This window comes from Lissotriton vulgaris, chromosome 3_2 (genome assembly GCF_964263255.1).
Source record: "Lissotriton vulgaris chromosome 3_2, aLisVul1.2, whole genome shotgun sequence".
Classification (NCBI taxonomy): Eukaryota; Metazoa; Chordata; class Amphibia; order Caudata; family Salamandridae; genus Lissotriton; species Lissotriton vulgaris.
In genome coordinates, this window is record NC_141690.1 from 234,990,358 (window position 1) to 235,000,145 (window position 9,788).

Genomic DNA, 9,788 nt, shown 5'->3' on the forward strand with positions numbered 1-9,788 from the left:
TGCCTGTGGTGGGGGTGCCCTTTGAAAGAGTGGGGATTGACATTGTCGGTCCAATGGAACCCCAAACAGCATCAGGGCACAAGTTTATACTGGTGGTAGTGGATCATGCCACCAGGTATCCTGAAGCTATTCTCCTTAGGACCACGACAGCACCTGTTGTGGCAAGAGCCCTAGTTGGAGTGTTCTCCAGAGTGGGCTTCCCTAAGGAGGTTGTCTCTGACAGAGGTGCAAACTTCATGTCGAGCTACTTGACTGCTATGTGGAAGGAATGTGGTGTCAACTACAAGTTCACTACACCCTATCACCTACAATGCAATGGGCTTGTTGAAAGGTTCAATAGGACCCTAAAAGGGATGATTCACGGACTACCTGAAAAGCTCTGGCGTAGATGGGACGTCCTGATTCCCTGCCTTTTATTCGCTTATAGAGAAGTCCCACAGAAGGGGGTTGGCTACAGCCCTTTTGAACTTTTGTACGGACATCCTATAAGAGGACCCCTGTGTTTGGTGAAGGAAGGATGGGAGAGACCTCTCAAAAAGCCTGCAACCAGCATAGTGGACTATGTGCTTGGCCTCCGCTCCCGGATGGCTGAGTACATGGAAAAGGCATCCGAAAACCTTAAGGCCAGCCAAGAACTCCAAAAAGCTTGGCATGACCAAAAGGCTGTCCTGACTGTTTATCAGCCTGGACAGAAGGTGTGGGTGTTGGAGCCAGTGGCCCCAGCAGCACTCAAAGACAAATGGTCTGGGCCCTACACCATTCTTGAGAAAAAGGGAGAGGTCACCTACCTGGTGGACCTTGGAACTCCCAGGAGCCCCCACAGGGTGCTCCATGTCAACAGGCTCAAAGCATATGTCGACAGGAAGGACATGAGCTTGCACATGGCCATAGATGAGGGACAGGAGGAAGAGAGTGACCCTCTCCCAGACCTGCTCACTCAGAATCCTGATGATGGGTCAGTAGATGGTGTTGTCTTTTGTGGCAGCCTCTCTGAACATCAACAGAAGGATTGTAAACAAGTTCTTCAATCCTTCAGACATATGTTCTCTCTAACACCCAGTCAGACCAATTGGTGTACCCATGAGGTTGACACTGGTGACAGCTTGCCAGTCAAGAGTAAAATCTACAGGCAGCCTGATCATGTTAGAGACTGCATCAAAACTGAAGTGCAGAAAATGTTGGAGTTGGGAGTCATTGAACCCTCGGATAGCCCTTGGGCTAGTCCAGTAGTTCTGGTGCCAAAGCCTCACACCCAGGGTGGTAAGAAAGAGATGAGGTTTTGCGTAGACTACAGAGGTCTCAATGCAGTCACTAAGACTGATGCCCATCCAATACCAAGGGCAGATGAACTTATAGATAGATTTACTTCTGCCAACTACTTAAGTACATTTGACCTGACAGCTGGGTATTGGCAAATCAGGTTAGCTGAGGATGCCAAGCCCAAGACAGCATTTTCTACCCCTGGTGGGCATTATCAATTTGTGGTAATGCCCTTTGGTTTGAAAAATGCACCTGCCACCTTCCAAAGGCTGGTGAATCACGTTCTCACTGGGCTGGATGACTTCTGTGCGGCGTATCTTGACGATATTGCTGTCTTTAGCTCCACCTGGGAGGATCACCTGGTCCACCTGAGGAAAGTGTTAGAGGCTCTGCAAGCAGCAGGTCTCACTATCAAGGCCACCAAGTGCCAGATAGGGCAGACACAGGTTGTATACTTGGGCCACCTTGTAGGTGGATGCCAAGTTCAACCACTGGAGAGCAAAATACAGTCAATCAGGGACTGGGCTCCTCCAACCACCCAGACTCAGGTTCGAGCTTTCTTGGGCCTGACTGGTTACTACCGAAAGTTTGTCAGAAATTATGGATCGATTGTGACTCCACTTAATGAACTGACAAGTAAGAAAATGCCAAAAAAGGTTCAGTGGACAGCGAGCTGTCAAAAAGCATTCGATGACCTAAAACAGGCCATGTGCACGGCACCTATACTCAAGAGTCCAGACTACTCCAAACCATTCATTGTCCAAACAGATGCTTCTGAGTTGGGTGTGGGAGCTGTTCTATCTCAACTGAATTTTGATGGTAATGACCAGCCCATTGCTTTTATAAGCAGACGGCTGACCCCCAGAGAGAAAAATTGGTCAGCTATTGAGAGGGAGGCCTTTGCTGTGGTTTGGGCCCTGAAGAAACTGAGGCCATACTTGTTTGGCACTCATTTCAAGATTCAGACCGACCATAAGCCCCTCTTGTGGCTAAATCAGATGAAGGGGGAAAACTCCAAACTGCTTAGGTGGTCCATTTCCCTACAGAGGATGGACTTCACAGTGGAGCATAGACCTGGCACTGATCATGGCAATGCAGATGGGCTCTCCAGGTATTTCCACTTAGAACAAGAAGACTCACCTGGTCAAGGTTAGTTTATTGTCCCAACGTTTGGGGGGGGGGTCATGTAGGAGAGTAGGGTCTGCAATCCTATGATCACCCAGATTTTTTGCTTTTGTTTCACTGGTTTACGACTTTCTCTGGCTGTGGGCCTGCCAATCAGACCCACAGCCTAGCTGTTCTCTCGCTAAATTGATATGTGTACCTTAGGTGCATTACCCAATTGGACCTGGGCCACTTTGTCAGACCCTGTAACTCAGGTCATCGGTGTACCCAGGGCCTACCAGGGGCTGAAGCAGGTATTATGCCACCCCTGGGTGGCCATCTAAATCTGACACAACTGGCTGCGCGACAGCTGGGGCAACGTGGTGTAATCGCCCTTTGCTTTAGATATAGTATACCTATATCTAACCCTCAAATGGACACCCGAATTCCTATCAGCCACTCCTATGGCAGGCCTTGACAATCCTGAAGGCAGAGTGCGTGGAATCGTGTGAATTGGGCTCTGGCACGAGCCGAGCCCGGTTGCAGCTTGCGGAACCAAGACCCAAGGGCTGTTCCATGATAACGCGTACCATATTGATAACTTCGGTATCGCGTTATCAAGACATGTCGAGTAAGGTGTCATACGAATCGGGATACTGACCCCTCACCAATGCTGGCGACGGGGTTAGCATTCCACCCTTCTAGAGGGACACGACATGTACGTAACTGTGAACCCCGGTTAAAGTTAACTGAAGCCTCAGCTCCACAAAATGGATGCTGCCACCACAGACACGAGTCTGACCTCCTGCTGCAAGGAGTCCTTCCAGCGAGGACAGCTTGGACAAAGGGTTTCCTGTCCGGGGCGGTGCTCGCACCATCCCAAACAGGGTTTTGTGTATCCTGGGTAGGCAGGGCTTTACAGGAAGGTGACTGCGGAGTGGCACCCCGGTGCTCACTACGCATCTGCCGGCTAGAACCAGTTCCAGGGCACCCCAGCCCCTGACCTGGGGAAAGTCCGGCATGGGAGAGGGGTGTAACCACCCCCTTCCTGGTCCCACCCCTAGGGCAGGACCTAGTCGCGTACCCACCCCTTTCTTTAGGATAAAGGCAGGAGCGGGGACCCTTCCAAATTAGATCATCTTTGAATCCTGAAACTACTTTCTACGAAAGGAAATCAAGGCTTCTTCTCAAGATTTCTCCCTTGGGACTAAGGAGTAGTCACCCTGCATCCGCAGGTACCACCTAAGAACTCTGCGGTTTGCTGCACGTCCTTCCTCAAGAATCCGACTGCCCAGCTCGACGAGAACCGGCTTCCCTGGCACCTCTGACCTCTACCCACATCGTCAGCTCAGCTGAGAACCGTGGGTGCGACGAGACCTCGAGGGACCGGCCATCATCAGAACCTGCACGATTTCTAAACCAGCACGACCACCGAGGGATCCTCTGGTGAGTGCTCTGGGGTCCGAGAAGCCCCGACCCTGAGCAGCTCCAGCACCGAAGTGCAGCCTCCCAGCATCTCCACGATCTGCGCGGGGACCTTCTGCTTTTTGCTGCTCATCACGTTGTCTGGCTACTAGCCCGCTGGCTTGTGGCCTTCTCGACGACGCCCGACAACAACGCTGCTAGTCTGTTTGCTCCAGACTGGTCTCTGCTCCCTTCTGAGAGAGGAGCACCCCGGACCCTCCTGGTCCACTCAAGACGCCATTTTAGGTCCACCACGTGGCCCTGAATTTGCCAAGGCTTGTTGCCCCAATCCTGGGCCCAGCGACGCCGACAGCATCAACCTTCATGGGACAGCTCGCACCTCCATCCTGGTCGCTGACAACGCCTCCTGGTCCGTGAGACTGCAGAGCCTAGCGTCGCCCACTCACCTAGTCGAGGTGACGATCATCCGGTGCCCTCCTGGTACCCTCTGACTACTGGCTAGTAGTTACGAACTTGGTCCCCTCTGCTTTCAGGTGTCATCCATCTCTGATCCAGGCTTGGATCTCTACGAACTATCTCCACTGGTCGCCGGCTGTAGTGATGGCATGTTCCTTTAATTGGAATGTTATATATGTAATTGGAATGTTTGGATGCTGGGCAACAGTAACTGGTGGATCTTGTGTATTCTTGATGTACCTTTACTGGAGCTGCATGCATTCCTTCTCTCTCCGGATTAAATACTTGTTCTTACCTACAACTACTCTCTGTTCCCTGCTTCTTCATCCTAATGAGGTCACTACAATTTTGGCGACGAGGATGGGACATGAATGACTAAAAGACCTATTTTGGATGAAATTTTCGTTGGGACTTTATTGTGGCTTTTCTATTTTTTAATCATCGCGTGGATTCATTTAATCATAACTGTGGGAATTCGATTTAAAAGAAGACTAGCAAGACAGACTACATGATTTGGGGAACTTTTGCGCTACTTGGGAGCTCTTTTGCGCTGCTCGCTTTCATTTCGCTTCTACAGGAAAGAAGTCTTTGGGGTAACTGAAGCACGAAAGGTCCCGAGTTACCCTGAGGGAGCACCTGAAGCAAGTGAGTGTTTGGACTTCGTCAAAATTGCTGGATTTTCAAAGTAAAGTAATTCGGCAAAAGGTGTTTACCTTTGAAATCTTGGACATCGTTGACATCCTCGAGCCACGCAGCACCGGGATTCTACTTCGGAACGCCTTTTGGAGCATCGGAACGTCATCTGCTGTTTGGATTGTCAGAAGTTTTGCGGTGGAAGACGTCTTCACGCATTGAGGGTGACGTCATCGCGCAGTTTTGACGGCGGCGGCCATCTTTGAAGGTTGTTACATCGGATCTCCGTGGCAACGTCTTCACGCATGGCGTATGACGTTATCGCGCACGTCTGACATCATCAGTTTTGACGGCGGCGGCCATCTTTGCAAGAGCTGTATCGCGTTTCCGTAGCAACCTTTCACGAAGATCGTGTTTCGCGGGATAGAGCCCATTTCGAGTGCGTTTGGACCATTTCTTCTTGGTGTTGACAAGAGCGCAAGACATCTCTCTCTCACTGTGGTACATTTGAGAAATTCAATTTTCGATTACATTAATACTCAGGAGAACAGTCTCAGTTCAAGGTACTTTCAGTACAGCAGTTGGATGTGGGGAACATTACTGGAAGAAAAGGAACTTTGCGTTGCCACGCACAACCTTCAAGCAGGAAAGTGCTCACCGCTGGTGCGCACAGCATTCAAGTTACAATTTTCTCTTTTTATTTTATGTGGTCATATTCTCTTTTTCTCTAATGGCACAAGAGACATGCTAGCAGAAGAAATTTCACGAGGCTCATGAAGTGTTACATAAAAAGGGAGGGGGAATGTATGTAGCAGAGGTTTCAGGAGGTTTAGGAAGTTCTTGAGGTGTTAGTTTATGAAGTTCCTGAAGTGTTTGTTTATTTACTAATTCATCATTCACGTGGTGAATATTTTAATGTCACGTTGTGGTTATTTGAGTGTCTTAATTTCATGAGGTGTTTTAATTTCAAGAAGGAGTAGTTTATTTACTGACGTTTCATTCACGAAGTAGTTATATTTGCTGGTTCATCATTCACGAAGTGGTTTTATTCATTAACTTTTCTTTCACGTTGTGGTTAGTTGAGTGTTTAATTTGAGTCTGACCGATGTGCAAAAGTAACTTTGTCGCAGGATAACAAGATGGAGAAGGGATTAGTTACCAAGGTAGTTGAGAAGAAAGCAGGGTATAAAGATAAGTTAGAGGCAGGAAATGGTGATTTTTGTGTTAGGAAGGAGTGGGAGGGTAGTGAAAGAAAGAAATTTAGTGAGGGTGTTGCAAATAAGAAATTTAGTGATTTTAGGTGTAGGAGTTATTCACATGCCGCTACTCTTGAGAGTTGCTCTGCTAAGCATGCAAAGTGTATAGAGTGCGGATTTGTGGGTCATTTCTCAAGGCTTTGCACTGGAAAAATAAGAAGTTTTCTAAGAAAAAAAATAGTTACTTATGTTCAGGATGAAGATGATTTATCTCTTTCTAAGTCTGATGTTAGTCATCTTCAAGTTAATTGTGTTCGGAATTTGGAAAGGGGGGATGGTTGGGGGTGAGTTCACATGTTCTGTTCTCACATGTTCTGTTCTGTTCACTCAGGAAGATGCGGAATTTACTAAAATTAATTTTAGTGTGTAAATTGTTGGGTTCAGAGTGTTATGAATTCTTAGGAAGATGCGGAATTTACTAAAATTAATTTTAGTGTGTAAATTGTTGGGTTCAGAGTGTTATGAATTCTTTATAGTTTATTTATGATTTTTATGTTCTTTCTGTTTCTTTTATTAAGAAGGAGGATGTGTAGTGATGGCATGTTCCTTTAATTGGAATGTTATATATGTAATTGGAATGTTTGGATGCTGGGCAACAGTAACTGGTGGATCTTGTGTATTCTTGATGTACCTTTACTGGAGCTGCATGCATTCCTTCTCTCTCCGGATTAAATACTTGTTCTTACCTACAACTACTCTCTGTTCCCTGCTTCTTCATCCTAATGAGGTCACTACACCGGCCAGCAACTCCTTCCTTCCGGCTCCTGGTTCGTCAGCGAGGACTCCCGAAGTCTGTACAAGACTTATGCAGCCGCAGCCCCTGGGCTAGGTAACTTTGGCATTTCGGTGCCCGCATAGCCTCCTTATCTAAGGGTCCAGAGTCACTGTCGCTTCCGACTTACCTTATCAGGTTCGCCCGAGAACACTAAACTTTCCGTGCCCTCGGGCATTTGTGTAGATTGTGCACTTGAAGTATTTTCCTAAGAGTTTTGTTGTGTGCTTAGTACCCTGGCCTCATAAAGAGTACAGGGCTGTTGTGACTTTAAATAAATACACTGTTTATTTTCATAACACTTGTGTGGTGTCCTTTCACTTGGTGTTCAAGGGGTATGTGATGGTATAACAGCTGGCTTAACACGCCCTCTAGAGTTTAGCCCGAAGACTGCTCGTATCCACGCTACTAGGATAGCTGGTCTAAGGTTGACTTACAACCAATCACCATAAGGGTCGTTTGGACTGATGCATAGTGATCACTAGAATAGTGAGCACTGCATATCAGGCCAACTTCTCACAACTAGGTATTGTAAAACAATTATCTCCTCCAAAGAGAAAATTACTGGATAAAAAGACTGGATACTCTTATGACGCATGGCTTGAATGAGAGGATGGAATTCAGTTGTTACCTTTAACCCTCTGGGGCCGACTTAGGGACCTCTGCCTGGGGTATATATATAAATTTCTATCTACCAGGAGTACAGCAGTCCCCTTTCGGGGTTTGACCAGCACCTTACACCGAGTCACTCGGTGGTAATGGACATTTCAAGATGGCCCTGGTCTGCTTCAAAGGACAAAATATTGTATGTCGTATTTTAGCATTTGACCACATGATTTACATACTACACTCTTTCCTTACACTACTATGGGAGATTTTGGTATCTATATCTCTTTTACCTTTCGTCAATTTCGGATGTTTTTTTAATATGTTGTTTTCACAATGCATGTTATTTTCATTATTATTTTTGTTGAGCTTCTCAGTGCACTCGCTTGGTGCTTAAGTCTACTCAAAGTTGGCCCCCACTATTCATGAGAGTCCTTCGTTTAGTTCTAATCGACCTTGTAAGTTTCAAGGTGTTTGGGAAACTGTTTGGTCTACTGAGATGGAATGAAGTGTCTGCACGTGTTTTGTTCGACTTGAGAGTCCCGTAAGTTAACACTGGTACTAGCGGGATAAGGGGGATTAAATCTTAGGCGGGCACAGTCTTGAAGAAACTTGTACAAGAAACTATCACGCTGCATGCGGAAACACAGCATGAGTAGCTGCTCTGTTTACACACGTCTACGCGTCACTTGCTGCACACTTATGAAACACTCGGTGGTTTTGGAGTTTTAGTTTTCTTCACTGGCACTGGTATCTATGTACCTTGCAGTATTATGTCAGCATGATGATAACACCGTGTTTGGGTACACAGATGTGAGCAAGCTATTGTACATGAGACAGTGCTAACTCTGCTCTTTGACGAGTGCATGTTGAATTTAGTTATCACTCATACACCGAGGACGGAATTTTGCCAGTCTGTTTTACTTGGTGATTTGTTTTGATTTACACCGTGTGTCAATATTTAATTGATGAGTTGTACATGCAACAGTTCATGAACATTCAGCCGGTTGGCTGGTATTCGTTGTGACCCTCATACATTACTTTGCCTGCAGATTTGTTATCCCCTGACGAAGGGCTACTCCAGCCCGAAATGCATCGGGATGGGATGGGGTATATCCACGTAAAAGCACACACTTGAATTCCTGAAGACTGTGTTAATCATTCAATGTTGAAAAATTGAAGGCTTCACAACCACTAAAAGTGAAATGAATGCATTTCATGCCTGAAACTTAATTCACAAACAGTGATTAATTGAAGATTTTTTTTTACAATCCCCAGTCATTAGGGTATTAAGCTGTGCAGTTAGGGGGATGAACCCCAATCTGGGAATGCTACTTTAGTATATCAATTTCACACACTCTACGATCAGAGAGTGAATCCCCTCTGCACGCGATAAGCAGAATACGTTTGGATTAATTTTGGAAAATGAGGAGTGTGTGATCCTCTACACTATTAAATAAACATTTTGCCAGGCCCAAACTTTTCATTTTAACACATATAAGTCAGCCGTAGGGAGGACCCTTGACAGACCAGAGGGCAGAGTGCAATTCATTTAAAAAGCAGGACATGTACTTTTAAGTCATACATGTCTTAGTAGTGAAAAAATCTTAAACTAGTTTTTTAGTACTGCAAGGTATAGCTCTACCTTATGATAACATTGAAGTTGCCTTATTACATTTTATAAGTGTAATTTACAGCTGAGAAGAGATAACCAGTTCATTTTTGGTGTCTCTAGGAATCACAATTTAAAATCCTAACTTATAATGAAGTCAGATATTAAATTGCAATTCTGAAAATGCAATTTTTAGAAAGTTGCAAAACAAACAATTGATGGACGGAATGCTGGAAACATTCACCACCATTCACAGGGATCTGGGTTAAATCCATCATTCTTTTGCTCACCATACCACCCCAGTTTGGACACAGCCATATGCAAATCAGTATTGACCCTGTTCCTTGTGGGAACAGTCCAGCCCGAACTGCCAAGCCAGGTCCTCCCTGGACCAGAAACAAGCATCCGGGGACCGGTTTCAGGGCATCAACTTTCATCAGCCAGGCTAGCTTGCATCCAGTGGTGTAGTGAGCACGCAGCCACGTCTGGGCATACCCTTCACACTTAGGGCCTCATATGCAAAACAAAAAATTGATGGACCGAATGCAGAACAATGCAAATATTCACCCCCAGTCACAAGGATCTGGGTTAAATCCATCATTCTTTTGCTCATCACACCACCCGTTTCATTTGAACTTTTAGAAAGTTGGCATGTTCTTGCCTT